Genomic DNA, 15,509 nt, shown 5'->3' on the forward strand with positions numbered 1-15,509 from the left:
CATGTTTGCCTTCACTGACAACACAGTATTTTATGTGCAAAAGGGTTCGTCTTTGTTGTCTGTACCTCCCATGGACCTCTCTCTGTCTTCCTCTTTCTCAATGCCACCATGGTGATCACTTACATTTGGTACATTGCCCTTCTCCTCACCCAAATCACTACTTATCTCTACCTGTCTAACAGTGTTCCCTCTTCTCCCCTTCCATTTATTGAATTTTATATCCTTATTTTCTTCCTTCTGCTTGCTTTTGATTAGTTTTTCTTTTTCTGGCTTCTTACAGGAACTTAGTTTGTTGATTTGAGACCTTACCTCCTTATTTTTTTAAAATGCATTTTATTGAAATATAATTTATGTACAGTGACGTACACAAAACTAAAATGAAAGTGGGTCAGTGCATTTTTTTTTTCAGTGTTCCCTCCCCTCCCCTCCCACCCCTGGCAACCAATAAAAAAACTTTCCCTCCGTATCTAAATGTTTCCTTGACCCTCCACAACAATGAACTAATACTATATTTGTCCTTCTGTGATTGACTCATTTCACTCAGCATAATGTCCTCCAAGTTCATCCATATTATGTGGTGTTTGCAGACTCTACATCATTCTTTAGTGCTGCATAGCATTCCATTATGTGTATGTACCATAGTTTGGTCATCCACTCTTCCACTATGAATCTTAGAGGTAAGTCCTTTGCCAGATATGTAAGTATAGGTAAATATAAGTTTGTTGCTGTCATTTTTGTTTTGTGCTTTTTCATGGTGTTGATTTCTTTGTTCCATATATTTTTCTATGCTGAGTTGGTTTTATTTATGAATTATATGATCACTTCCTTCATTGCTTTTGTTTTAGTATTTGCTGAATATTTATGCTTGTCCTCTTTTTTGATGTGAAGGTTTATCATTTTTCTTTGAGGTTACCCTGTGATTTATAGTTTCCTTCCCAAGTTTAGAACAGTTCGTTCTATCTTATAGTTCTCCTGATTTCCCTACCATCTAGAAGTTCTGTAACAACATAGTTTTTTTCCTCTTTTTGGTTTGTAGTTGTCCTCATTTGTCAAATGATGTCTCTGGTTCCCTGTTTACAATCTTGTAGACTTACTTACTTTGGATACTTCCATAGCTGGGTTGGTTTCTGGGTTATATCACCATGTGTGTTAATGGTCAGTTGTTGTTGGCTGTTGTTGCTTCTCTGTCCTAAGGGCTCCCTTTGGCATCTCTTGTAAGGTTGGTCTGGTTTTAAAAAATCCCCTTAAATTCTTCATATCTGGAAATGTCCTAATTTCACTATCATATTTAGGGACATTTTTGCTGGGTACATAATTTTTGGTTGGAAATTTTTCTCTTTCAGTGTTTAATATATACTATCCCATTGTTTTCTTGCTTGCATGGTTTCTGTTGAGAAATCCGAGCTTAGTCTTATTGGTTGCCCCTTGTAGGTAACTTTTAGTTTTTCCCGTGCTGCTCTCATGATTCTTTCTTTGTCTTTGGTTTTGGTAAATTTAATGATGATATGTCTGGGTGATTTTCTTTTGGGGTCTATCTTGTTTGGGGTTCATTGGACTTCCTGAATGGATATATTCTCATCTTTCATCATACCAGAAAAATTTTCTTCAGACCAATCTTTGGCAATTTTCTCTGTGGTTTTATTTGTCTCTTCCTGTTCTGGAATTCTGATTACACGTAGGTTATTCCTTTTGATGGTATCTCACATGAACCTTCTTAGGCTTTCTTCATTTTGTTTTAATCTTTTTTCTGATTGATCCCTTTCCAAAGAAGTGTTCAATCTCCCTAATTTTGTCTTCCATTGTTTAAGTTTTGCTTAATTGCCCATTCAATGTCTTATCTATTTATGAAAATTTAGTATTAATCTTCTGGATTTCTGTGTGTAGATTTTGTATCATTTCTAATTTTTCATTTATCTTGTCATTTTGTTCTTGTATTGTTTTTTGAAATTGTTCTAGGATTTTGTTTTTGTGTGTTCTTTGATCTGTCTCTCAATTTGTTGAATATACCTAAATATAATTTCTTTTGAATTCCTTATCAGGGAGTTCCAATGCTGAGTCTTCCTTAGGGATGTGTTTTGTGTCTGTATCCTCGTCCCTTGTTTCTCCTGCTTTATCTTGCTGCTTTGTGTGGACTGTGATGCTCTGTTGTCTCCAAGGCATTATGATGTTTTTGTGTTTATATTTAATAGGTGATTATGTGTTGGAGTGCCTTGCCCACGATTTTCGTTTTCTTTATTTTGTTTGTATATTATCTGTACAGGCAGGGTACTGTGCTGTGCTTCTCTATTCACTAGTTGACAGCACTTACACACTCACCACCTGTCTCCTTTCCTATGTCAGCCTCTCGTATGTCCCGCCGACCTTGGCAAACAGAGCCTATTCTTAGGTCCCTGGAATCTGAATGAGAATGCTATCACTTTAAAATCCAAAATGATTGCCACTTGTAAAGATTCAAAATGGTTGCGCCCTCCGTCACTTTAAATATCCAAAATGGCTGCTGCATGTAAACAATCAAAATGGCTGTGCCCTCCGGACAGTGGAAAGTCAATAGCTCAGGTTGTCTTCCTCCTTGCTGTTTTCCCTTCCTAGTCATAGGCCACGAGTGCAGTCGTCCCTGAAGCCCTTGGTGACCAGTGTTGATCTTTAGGTCAGTTCTCAGGTCCCAGCACCACTTGGACATATTCAGGCTGTTGGTCCTGTCAGAGTTGCTGACAGTCTGCAGCTCTGTCCGTCTCTGTACTCACTGTTTTCGTTCATGTTTTTCCACTAGTTGGTGCCTAATCCACGTCTAAGCTCAGGGCTCCATGATTATCTTCTGTATTTGTCAGTTGATTTTTCTTTTCTTTGTTGAAGAGCGTCTGTGTCTCTTGTCTGCCTATTCCTCCATCTTACTGGAAGTCTTACCTCATTTTTAACATAAGCATTTAGTGCTATAAATATCACTTTCATCACAGACCTGGATCCCATAAACTTTGACATGTTGTCTTTGAGTTTTTATTCAGTTACAGGTATTTTTAAAATTTGCTTGAGCTGTCCTCTTTGACCTATGACTTGAAGTGTGTTCTTTAATTTCCATGTCTAGAGAGTTTTCTGTTGTCTTTCTGGTTTGATTCTATATGGTCAGAGAACACACTGTATGATTGTTTTCTTTTAAATTTTTTGAGGTTCAGTCTTCACTTTTGATTCTCTCGCTGTTCAATCTCTAGGTTCTGATTTTTACTTTCTAGGTGTGTTTTGAATTTCCCACTTTGTCTACCTGCATTCAAGCCCATCAGATTTCACTTAGTAGCCTCTTAATTTATTTCCTTGCCTCTGATACTCTTCAACTTCAGTTTATCTTTCTTGTACCTGTCTTAGGCTAGGTTCTCTCTCTCTATGTATAAACATGTGTGTGTATATATGTAGGAGCTCTGGTAGTGTAGCACCTAAGGCACTTGACAGCTAACCAGAAGGCTGGAAGTTCAAACCCACCAGCCACTCCTTGGAAGGAAGGTTGGGCAATCTACTTCCTTAGTGATACCGTCTCTGAAACTCAAGGAGAGGTTGCTATGAGTCAGGTCTGACTTGACAGCATGTAACAACAACAACATGTATATGTGTGCATATATAGGAGCTCTGGTGGCATAGTGCTTAAGGCATTTGACCGCTAACCAGAAAGCTGGTGGTTCAAACCCACCAGCCACTCCTTGGAAGGAAGGTTGGGCAATCTACTTCCGTAGTGATATTACCTCAGAAACCCAAGGAGAGTTCACTATGAGTCAGATCCAACTCGATGACAGTGTTTGTGGCTTGTTTTTTTGGTTCATATATATGTATATACGTGTGTGTGTGTGTGTGTGTGTGTGTGTGTGTATATATATATATATATATAGGGGGAAATTTATCTCAGGGAGATAGCTCATAGTTGTAGAGGCTGGCAGGTCCCAAGTTTGTAGGTCAGACATCATGGTAGAGCCTTTTCTCACACAGCTGCAGGGGCTGACGTACCCAAGATTGGCAGGCAGTATAGCAGGCTGCTGACTTCAGTGGATGATGAATCCAAGATGAGCGGGTAAAATGGTGGAATTTTGGTGTATAGGCTGCAAATGCTATAATTCCAAGATCAGCAGTCAATATACAGGCCACTGATTGAGCTTCAAAAAGTGGATGATGATAAGCTACATGCAGGATCCAGATCTAACAAAAAGTCTGAGAATTTGCCAGGACATCCATATATATGTATTAGAAGCTGGCTACACCCCTGACAAAACTCCCTTTCACCTGACTGGCTGCTCATAACTTACGCCAACATGGAAGTGAATACCTTACATCAGATCTCATTTATGGGAATGACCACACCACAGCTGTTTAAAGCCCTCAGAATCATGGTCCAAGTTGACACACAGTCTTAACTATTACAGTACCATAAATGGATCTTTCTGAAATGCAGATCAGACAATGTTATTCCCTTCTTCGAAACTTTATTGACTTCTAATCCTTTACAGTTTAAAGTCCAAACTATAGCATGATATGATCCTACTTCTTTCCAGGTAAACTAAACTTCTTGTATTCATGAAGATTGGATGGTGTTTTTTGCTTCTATTCCTTTGCACAAGAAGTGCTGGTGGTGTAGTGGTTTAAGTATTTGGCTGCTAACCAAAAGGCCAGCGGTTCAAATCTACCAGCCACTCTGCAGGAGAAAGATGAGGTGATCTGCTTCTGTAAAGATTTACAGCCTTAGAAACCCTCTGGGTCATCATGAGTTGTAATTGACTCGAGGGTAGTGGGTTTGGTTTGGTATTTCTTTGCACATATTGTTCCTGAATCTTTGTTGCTCTCCCCAGCTTCCTTTTTATCTCAGTCATTCTTTCATTCCATTGAACTTCTATTCATAACTTCTACCTTAAGCATCATCTCTTTTGTGATTCCCTTAGCCAAAAGTGATCATTTCCACTGTTACACCATTTCTACATTATTAGCATGCTGCCTATGTACTTGTCATATATATGCTTTTTACATACTTGTCACTGTGTTATAAATAATGGTTAAGAATACTGAATCTGGATTCAGGATGCCGGGGTATAAATCCCAGCTCTGTCACTTACTAGCCGTGTAACCTTGGGCAAATTATTTAACTTTTGAATATTACGTGAGTTAAGACATGTAAAAGGGCTTAGAACTGTGCCTCACCAAATGCTCAGTGTTGTTTGTTGTGTGCCATTGTGTCAGTTTTCAACTCACAATGATCCCAGGTGACAGAATAGAATTGCTCTATAGTGTTTTCTAGGAGCTCTGGTAGCATAGTGGCTAAAGCACTTGACTGCTAACCAGAAGGCTGGCGGTTCAAACCCACTAGACACTCCTCGGAAGGAAGGTTGGGCAATCCTACTTCCGTAGTGATACTGCCTTGGAAACCCAAGGAGGGGTCGCTATGAGTTGGGGCCGACTCGACGGCACACAAAAACAACAACAACAACAATAGTGTTTTCTAGGCTGTAATATTTACGGAAGCAGATTGCCAAGTCTTTTCTCCCACAGAGCTGCTGGGCGAGTTCAAATTGCTGACCTTTTGGTTAGCAGCTGAGCGCTTAACCAAGTGCCACCAGTGCTCTTTAAATGCTTAATAAACCAAAAACCAAACCAAACTCAGTGCTGAATCAGTTCTGACTCATAGAACTGCCCCATAGGGTTTCAAAGGCTGTAAATCCTTATGGAAGCAGATTGCCACACCTTTCCCCCACAAAGTGGCTGGTGGGTTCCAACTATTGACCTTTTGATTAACAGCTGAACAGTTTAACCACTGCACCGCCAGGGGCTCCATAAATGCTTATTTGACCTAAGCAATTGTCCCTCACTTTATATTTATGGTTATTACAATTGTTTAAACATCTGTGTGAGTGATTTGAGCAGAGGTGGTATGCCTTAAGCAATAGCACATCAGCAGTGCTTTGTTCAATGAATGAATTTAGATCAAGCCCTTCTTTTTATTGAGAAAACAAAGGCTGAAATAATGAAAATAACTTGTTTATATTAGCAAGTAAGACCCAGGTTTTGAGTTTCTCAGTTTAGGACTCTTTCCATCATAGTGGTTGACACTGTTGTTTTTTTTTTTTAATTCTTTCTGTTGTCTCTATTTGCTTGTGTTACTTGTCTATGTTCAAAAAAAACCAAACGTACTACATTGAGTTGAATCCGACTCATAGCGACCCCTCCTTGGGTTTCTGAGGCAATATCACTACAGAAGTAGATTGCCCAGCCTTCCTTCTGAGGAGTGGCTGGTGGGTTTGAACCCTCAGCCTTCTGGTTAGCAGTCAGGTGCCTTAGGCACTACGCTACTAGAGCTCCCGATTTGTCTCTGTTGGGGGGGTGGGGGAAGAATAGTGGTATACACAAAATGAATATTTAATAAATATTTAATAAAACTGTTGATCTGTAGAGAGCTTCCAGGGAGGTACTATCTGATGAGCACTTTGTCCTGTGCTGAATATTGTTCCGTTAATTTTAACTTTAAAAATTATATGGAAGATAGCTAGGGCTGATCTAACTCAAAATTCTTAAGAATCTTTTTTTAGACTGATGTGTTAGTCAGTAGAGGGTGCTCTAACATTGCATTTTGAGGGGTGAAATTTCTTGTTACAACTCGTGTGCAGAATTTATTACTTTTATGTTAGAATTATTTAAGAGAATAGTTCTTGGTGCTTTTAAAGAATACTTCCTTAGTAAGCACTAGGGAGCTCTAGTAGCATAGTGCCTAAGGCACTTGACTGCTAACCAGAAGGCTGGCGGTTCAAACCCACCAGCCATTCCTCCGAAGAAAAGTTGGGCAACCTACTTCCGTAGTGATACAGCCTCGGAAACCCAAGGAGAGGTTGCTATGAGTCAGGTCCGACTTGATGGCACATAACAACAACAAAAAGTGTTGTTTTAGATTGTAGGCTTTCTGGTAAATAATTTAGAAAAAGCTTCCTTTTTTTGTTGTAAAGGGGATTATTATTCTGGGTAAATGGTTTTATTTTCAGGAATGGTTGTTGAAAGTATGAACCTGAAACTACCTTTTGACTTAAAAAAAAAAAAAAAAATACTGATACAGAGACACAACAGAGTGACCCTAGAATTTAATATTGTAGCCATGTGATTTAAATGGAAACTTTGGCAAAATGCTTTATTGAAAAATTGTGTACAGTTTTTTTAACTTTAACATCTTATTTATTTTTAAAGATTGCTATAGAATCATTATTATACTATTATATTATTTGGAAAGTTTTCATGTTACAGATTTTTAAAAAATCTATATCATGTTTCTTAAGGTTATAAATTTCTAGAATTTTATAAATGATTCTGTAAATTGGATTTTTGAAATGTTTACATGTCACTTTATACATGTATTGTCCCCTTGATTATTTCTATACTTTTCAGTTGGCTTACTTTGTTCGTTCTAGTTGGGCTTCGAAAGCTGTGAAATACAGTACCGCTCTCCAATTGCGTTAGTACCGCATAGAGTCAGGCAGAAGTCGTAGTTATCATTAGGTTCCTTTGGTTTGCATGAATAGTTGCATACACCCCACCCTTTTTAAAAAAATTTTGTCAAATATCATCATATTTTCAGTGAATCCCTAATGTAGCAAACATTTCTTTCAGTGAGATGGGCTTCGCCAATTCTAGCATATGGGAAAGATTGCTTTCAGAACTGATCTGAGAATATTGATTTGCTATCTAACTGTAGATGGTTAGACTAGAATGAGTGCCCTTGGCTGAGCACATCCATTATTACTACACTTTATGCCAATATGTATATATATTGCAAGCAATAGTTAAAAGACAAAGAAGGAAGAAATTAAGCAAAGAAGCATGAAAATATATTCATTTTGAGAATTAAATTTGAGAAAGACAAGAGCAATGGAAAGAAGACAAAGAAAAAGATAAAATTTGAAAATAGATTTAACACTAAGTATTCAGATGCGGTCATTTTTTATAGGGTAGTAGATTGAACCTTTAGTTGGGTCCTTTTCTGGGATATTCCAGGTTCAAATTCTCACCTCTTTGATTTCTATTAAATTTAAGTTAGATGGTTGAAGTAGCAACATAATATAGCCAAGTGGGTACATTTTGACTGACTTTGACAGTTAAGGCTAATGTGGTTTCCATTTTTTGGCTTAAGTAACCTCCAGACAAAAGTAGCTATATAGAATATCTAGAGAAATTGTAAAATTTATGCTTTTGAAGTCCTTGTTACATCATGTTATAATGTATGAGAAATTCAGTACCTTTAAGTTTTACCAGTTCTGTATTCTATTGTAGATTTTCTTGAATATTAATAGAATCATCAGAAATACATAATCTGGGCACCAGTTAATTCACATATTACATTTGTTAGGAGTTAGTGTCCTTTAATCAAAATCCTTCTAGCGTAAACATCTCCACTGAACCACATTTAAGTTGTTGAATTTGACAGTAGAAATAAGTACCTGGTTATTTTACTCCTAAGTTTTTCTAAGGAGCTCTGGTGGCGTAGTGCCTTAGGCATTTGACTACTAACCAGAAGGTTGATGATTCAAACCCACCAGCCACTCCTCAGAAGGAAGATTGGGCAATCTACTTCCATAGAATACTGCCTTGGAAACCCAAGGAGGGGTTGCTCTGAGTCAAAGGTTTTCTAATTCAGTTTTATTTTTAAAGATTGCTATAGAATCATTATTAAACTATTATATTATTTGGAAAGTTTTCATGTTAATATTTTATATATTTAAATTTAAATAGAATTTTTATAATGATAATATTTAAATTTCCATCTTAACTTTTAGTATATCAAGAAAAAGTCATGATTTACCATCTGAGTACAAGAATTTTCTAATATACATACATATATATATATGTCATTTCATAAATAATTCAACAAAGTAAGAGTAGAAGAATATTATTATATAGCAACGTTATTAGAAATTTTAATAAGCATTTGTGGGGGAGTAAATTACATGGTGTGACTTTTCTAGCTGTAGTCTTTGTAATTCTCCCTTTGCCATGAGTAGCTGATTGTTAGTTATCCACCTGGTTTATTTCTATTGGAGCAGCAGGAAGCAGTCTTCTGGGGAGTTCACTCTCTCAGGTGTATAGAATTCTGATGTTGGGATTGGTTGGTTTTGGCCGCTCTGCCAGGCTCAAAAAGGAGCCCTCCTACAGGCAGGAGGAGGGTTTCTCTCTCTCATTGCCAGCTGAGGGACACACTGCTGAGAGAGCAACGTACTACTGAGAGAGACTGCTGGCTGCTGAGAGAGGTGGTTGGCTGCGAGAGACTGAGCACGTTGCTGAACTTGAATTGTAGCCTGTTGCTTCCTAATAAATCCCATAATCTGTGAGTTCTGTGTTGCCACTGCACTGAATGATCAAACCCAGCAAGGAGGTGGTGGGTGCTGTGGGAGGAGCAGTTGGTGTCAAGGTTAGTAAGAGGGCTGGAGAGTGGCAACATGTCTGGCCTCATAGGAGCAGGCCTTGAGGTGTTGGTGGTTATTCTGTCCTCCTCTTGTAGAGTTAGAGGAGGTCAGAAAATGCTGCTTCCTTGCCCCTTTATCAGCATTTAAATATAGCAGATTCATATTTTCATCCTTCCTGGTTCTGAGATAGATATACCTGAGATAGGCCATGTCCTCTAAATATAGCAAACTGCTTATCAGTTATTATACCAAAAACCAAACTCACTGCCATGGAGTCGGAGCTGACTCATAGCGACCCCTCCTTGGGTTTCCGAGTGTGGTGAATTGCTTGATGTGGCTCTTCTAGCCATTGTCCTCCACTTGGTGATATATTGTAAATCCTATTATCCATGCCTGTTTGGGGTGGTGTGGTAGTTAAGGTCATGTGTCAGCTTGGGTGGACAGCTGGTAGTAGTCTTCCCTATAATGACTGGCAGTCGGCTCTGTGGTGGGATTTGTCTTGAGTTACTGAGTAGCTGCTGATTGTGAAAGCCATCCACTTTGGGTTATTTCTGTAGGAGCAACATAGGTGGAATGTATCTTAAGTCCTGTGTTACTGGAGGGTATAACTCAAATCACCATCCTTAGCTTCCTTAAGGGTATACCTACGAATCTCCTGGGAAAGTTCACCCTCTTGCTCGGGTTCTGTGTTTTGGCTCATCCTCACCCCTGGATTTGGGACAGCAGCCATCATTTAATCTGTTGATCGAGGTTCTTCAAACCCTGAGAATTGGAAGGGTCCTCCAGACCCACTCATAGACCTGGGACTCGCCAGCCTGCCAGCCTCCACCACTACACATGAGATGATCCCTTGGGTGTCTGTGAGTTCTGTGAGGCATTACAGCGAAATTCAGAACCCTAAGATGGGGGAGATTACTGGGAGGAGGCGTTAATGTCTGACATGATGGAGTGACATGGTAGTTTGGACATTTGGGACATCTTTAACCTCCGCTTCATGGGGACCGGCCTTGTGTTGATCTTTCTAAGAGAAACTGAAGCACCAAGGCAGTATCACTGTGGAAGTAGATTACCCAACCTTCCTTCTGAGGAGTGGCTGGTGGGTGTGGTAGTTATATTTGTATGTCATCTTGGCTGGGCCTGGTTGAGTGGCTGGGCAGCTGGTGGTAGTTATTCCCCACGATGAGACTAGCAATCAACTCCATGGTGGGACCTACCACAAGCAGCTGAGTAGCTGCCTTTGGGATGTGGTCTGCTTCCTGTATATAAAGAGAAGCCTTGGGAATGGTCTCTAGCCTATGGAACATTTGGACCCTGCATGTAGCCGTGTTGTTGCTCAGAAGCCTGCTGTGCTCTGCTGACCTTGGGACTTAAAATGGACTTAAATGGCCTGCCATGTGGTTTGGTAACGTCGAGACTGCATTTTTACTTGTCAACCTTGGGACTTCTCAGCCGTAGCAGCCAGCAGCTGCCTGAGTGAAGAAATGTCTCTAGCTCCAGTGGGCCTGGAGCAGGAGGCAGAGCTGGACCCCAAGGTTGAGGGGCCTTCACCCAGCCCCTAGAGCCTGGCACTTTGAACTTGGACTTAAAGGCTCCAAATTTTAAGAACAAACTCCTGTTTGTTAACGGCTATCCCATTTGTGGTGTATTCTTGTCAGAGTGGCACTAGGTAATCAGGACAGTGAGTTTGAACTGCCAGCCTTCTTTCTGGTTAGCAGTCAAATGCTTTAGGCGCTACACCACCAGAGCTCCTTATCAGTTATTATACCTAAGCCTAAAATGTTTGTGATATGTATCTTGTAAATGCTGATTCCAGATTTCAAATAGATCTCTAAGAGATTCTGGCTTTTTATTACTTCTGGCTCTTCTTGCATTTAACAGCAATACTTGGAGAATTTATAAAGCATAAGCATGACAGCTAATACTTTGTTGTAAAATACTTTCATTTTTGTATTAATAAACACCAATCAGAATGCTCAATCTAGTGATTTCTTTTTAGATAGTTTTTATACTGTCTGATCCCTGTCAAGCATCTTTGTGTACAAATTTGCCTTCGGTATTTCCCCACTGACAATCAGGTAAATTGCAGTGCATAAAAAAAATGGATAAATACTGTCATGCATCCTGTTAGCAAAATAGAAGGCCCGGGTTATTGTCATAAAATACTCTGTGATGAAATCCTTTTTGTTGAATGACTGGTTGGGTAAGAATAACATGTCATTTTTGTCCTTAGTGACTGTAAAACATCTTTATCTTTCAGTTTTCTTCTCTTTGCTATTTTGTTGGAAAATGGAAAATTCTGAATTCTTAACTAGTTAAGAATTCTTAATGATTCTAATTCTAATTCTTAACTTAATTCTCTAGCTAAGGCCAGAATCTCCATTCTTTCTTTTCTTTTTTTTTTTTTCAGCAGGAAGATATTTTGTTACCTGAGGTGTCTAAATTTTAAACAGATTCTTGAATTCTTGAACTGATTGGTGGTTCATAGCCATCAGCTCATTGAACTTTTAGCACCCTATCTCATCTCCTGTAGCTTTTCTAGAGCTATTGCTTTCACCAAGAAACTCCATGAGTTTTCCCAGTTCAGACTTGGTCTTCTTCAGCATTTTTACTTTTCTAACCAACACATAATGGAGAGAGTAAATAGACTGGCAAGCTTTTTCTGTGTTTTTCCAAGTGCTGTCCGGAATCACTTTATTGACCACTTCTTTTAAGTCATTTGTCCGTACCTCTCAGGTCACGACTTCTGTCATTTTCTTCTGGATATGGTAGACTTGTTGGTGCTGAGCATAAGAGGTCTTTTGAATCTGATTGTTGTTGTTTTTATTTAATAAAACCAATACACAACAGACAAGCCAAATAACCATCTATAGTCTTGACATCAACATGAGCTTTAGTCATGATATTGCCATTTTTTGACCATGGAGCACATTTTGCCAAAGGTAAGATCCATGTCAAGGAAGTTGATCAGACAGTTTTTGCTGTGACTATCCTTAGTAATTAGGTTGAATTTTGTAAATGCAACTTCATCATTTTGCCAATCAGCAAGCTTTACTTCAAAAATACCATTCTTGAAGCCATCAGATGCAATTTTGGTTCCTTGAGTTCTTAGAGCCCTGGTGGCACAGTGGTTAAAGCACTTGGCTGGTAACCTAAAGGTTAATAGTTCAAATCCACCAGCTCCTCCAGGACTAAGCTTTGGCAGTCTGCTTCCATAAAGATTTACAGCCTTGGAAACAGAATGTGGCAGTTCTATTCTTATCTTGTAGGGTTGCTGTGAGTCAGAATTGACTCTGTGGCAGTGGGTTTATTTTTTTGCTTTTGAGTCCTTATGACTAATGTTTTACCAGTACATCTTATATTGAACATAGCTAGTGCTTTCACATCATATTAATCTTTCTTAGAAAATAAATCAACCACTTTCTTCTTGGCTTCATATTTGCCACCTTTTGTAAGGTGCTTGTTCTTGCTGATTGCTGTGGTGCTGCTCAGAGAGCCAAAGGGGAGTCTGTATTCTTAAAAGATGATGCAATACTTAAGGCCATACAGGAAGAAAATGGAAAACAAAGATGCAATTATTATCATTTACTTTATTTTTGTGTCATCATTCTAAGCATTTAATTTATTCCATTTTCTTACTATTTTAGCCTTTTTTAGCATAGTTGAAATAATTGAGTAATGATAAAATAATTGTTAGGACGATGAGATGGCAAAATATTTCAATATATAAGAAAAAAGATAAGTTTTGCAACCATATGGCAATTGTAAGATAGAATGAGTTTTATTTATTTATTTAAAATTAAATTTTCTCTTTGTTCTTTGGAATTCCTTTACAAAAAATGTCACAGAGTTTCAATTGTTAAAATAGTAGAGCTGCTCAAAAAAGAAACAGAACTTAAAATTGAGTCCACTGGATTTTAATAGTATGGCGAAAGTTAAGCTTCTATGGAACTTCCTTGGTTTATTCATTCAAAAGCTATCTACTGATTTTCTAGTTGTTGTAGGTTCTGTGCACTTATAAAACCAAACCAGACTGACTGCCATCAAGTCGATTTTGACTTATACCGACGCTCATTGGGTTTCCAAGGCTTTAAATCTTCATGGAAGCAGACTGCCTCATCTTCTGTGGAGCAACCTATGGGTTCAAACCACCAGCCTTTTTTTTGGTTAACAACCAAATGCTTTAACCACTACACCACTAGAACTATACCACAGAGCTCCTTCTTGCACTTACAGTCTTCTTATTTTAATATTGAGGGTAAAAAGTAATTGACAATTATGAATCTTCCTGTAGTTGATTTGTATTATGATCCAAGTATTTATTATTTATTTTTAAAAATTGTGTATGATTTTATCATATTCTAGATTGGCTGAGGATATTATTTTATTGAATTTTAGAATTTGTTTACAGTTCTGTTTGAGAATGGCAGGGAATTTGTACAGCACTGAATTGCTAGTCATTTGATTGGTATCCCTGATGAATCTATCCAACTGGTGAACAACATAATTTAGTAAAGACATTCTATTTATATACATATTTGCAGTGATATGTAGAATTCGGTAAAAGAAAAATGTTCTGTCAGTTTTGAAGTTTATAAATGCTAAGTAAATCAAACCTTATTTATTAAGGATCCACATTCATTATTAACCTATTTGCAGATGCCTAAAAAGGGCATTCAGAAAAAAATGTAATCTGTTTTGAAAAGTACAAGGCATTATATAGTTTCAACAGTTTAGAGAGAAGGACCAGGATAGGATAGAATTGATAGCATGTCTATAGAGCAGTCTTTTTTTTTTTTTTTAATTATTATTTTTTCTTCTGTTTTTGGCTGAGGTCATTGATGGCTTTTCCTGGTTTAACATTTTCTGAAGTAACGGTAATATTAGGAAATGTTCTGATTTAGGGAGTTCAAAATTTTCTTCAGTATTCATTTTTTAGTTATGAAAGATTAGTGTTATTCCCTTTTCAACAGAGACTAGCTTAGCGTTATTAAGATAGACAGTCCATATATGACTAAAGTTACGCACTGTTTTATTTTGTTAGCATATCATTTATTCTGAACTCATCCTAAATAAGTCCATGATGTCTGTTGTTGTTGTTATGTGCCATCGAGTCGGACTTGACTCATAGCGACCCCTCCTTGGGTTTCCGAGGCAGTATCACTACGGAAGTAGATTGCCCCATCTTCCTTCAGAGGAGTGGTTGGTGGGTTTGAACCGCCAACCTTCTGGTTAGCTGTCAAGTGCCTTAGGCACTATGTTACCAGATCTCCCACATGATATCTAGTAACTGATTTTTCCATAATTATATAATATAGAAAAATACAAACATTGTAAACAGTATTAGCCGATATTCACATCTTGGTCAGGTGATGGATCACTCATTTGGAGGGAAATTAGAGAGACGTATTTTCAAATTTTGAAGCTCTTAAATCTAGGAGTGACTTTACTATATTCAACAGGTAAGAACAAGACTGTGCATATCATATACTCCTCTTTTGTTTTTGATGAGAGTATTATTTAATTCTGATTCACTAACTAAGCTACGTCACTAAAAATTGCTATTCTTTAAAAGGCTAACTTAAAGAGTAAGGTTTGTCCCTTGAAATCTACAAGGTTTGTATTATTAACCTTTGTTTATTGCTAAATAATTTACTTCACTGTGATTAATGGCTATCTTAGGAAATGTTCTTTCATTGAGGAAGTCCAAAACTTATTTTTTGAAAACCTTTGCAGTTAGGCTACAGAAGAATATTCACTGACTTGGGAAAATGTTGACATTATATTATTATTGCAAAAGGCAGATTGTAATAATCTATATTTAGATATATATGCATAGGTAAAAAATTGGAAATGTATAGGCTATAGTGTTAACAGTAAAAAGTATAGACTGGTGATTTGAACGCTTTTTTAGGTACTCTTCTTGGTTCTTAAAATTTTCTAGAATTTTATTTTAAAAATCAAAAGTGTACTTAAATAAACTTAAAAGGCCATTTGCCCAGTATGAATAATGGGATGATGATGATTAGATACTGCAGTACCTTAACATAACAGTGTACATGGTATGCCTTAGCACATCACATTATGTATATTGAAGCTCCAGAG

The 15,509-nt window shown here is 37.8% G+C and overlaps 1 protein-coding gene across 1 annotated transcript in view; it reads left to right on the top strand.

Annotated features, from left to right (window-relative positions):
• ATG5 (autophagy related 5) overlaps window positions 1–15,509 on the top strand; it is a 172,792-nt gene that overhangs the window by 17,934 nt on the left and 139,349 nt on the right. The window lies entirely within an intron of this gene.

This window comes from Orycteropus afer, unplaced genomic scaffold (genome assembly GCF_000298275.1).
Source record: "Orycteropus afer afer isolate SDZICR_OR568_19922 unplaced genomic scaffold, OryAfe1.0 scaffold00072, whole genome shotgun sequence".
Lineage (NCBI taxonomy): Eukaryota > Metazoa > Chordata > Mammalia > Tubulidentata > Orycteropodidae > Orycteropus > Orycteropus afer.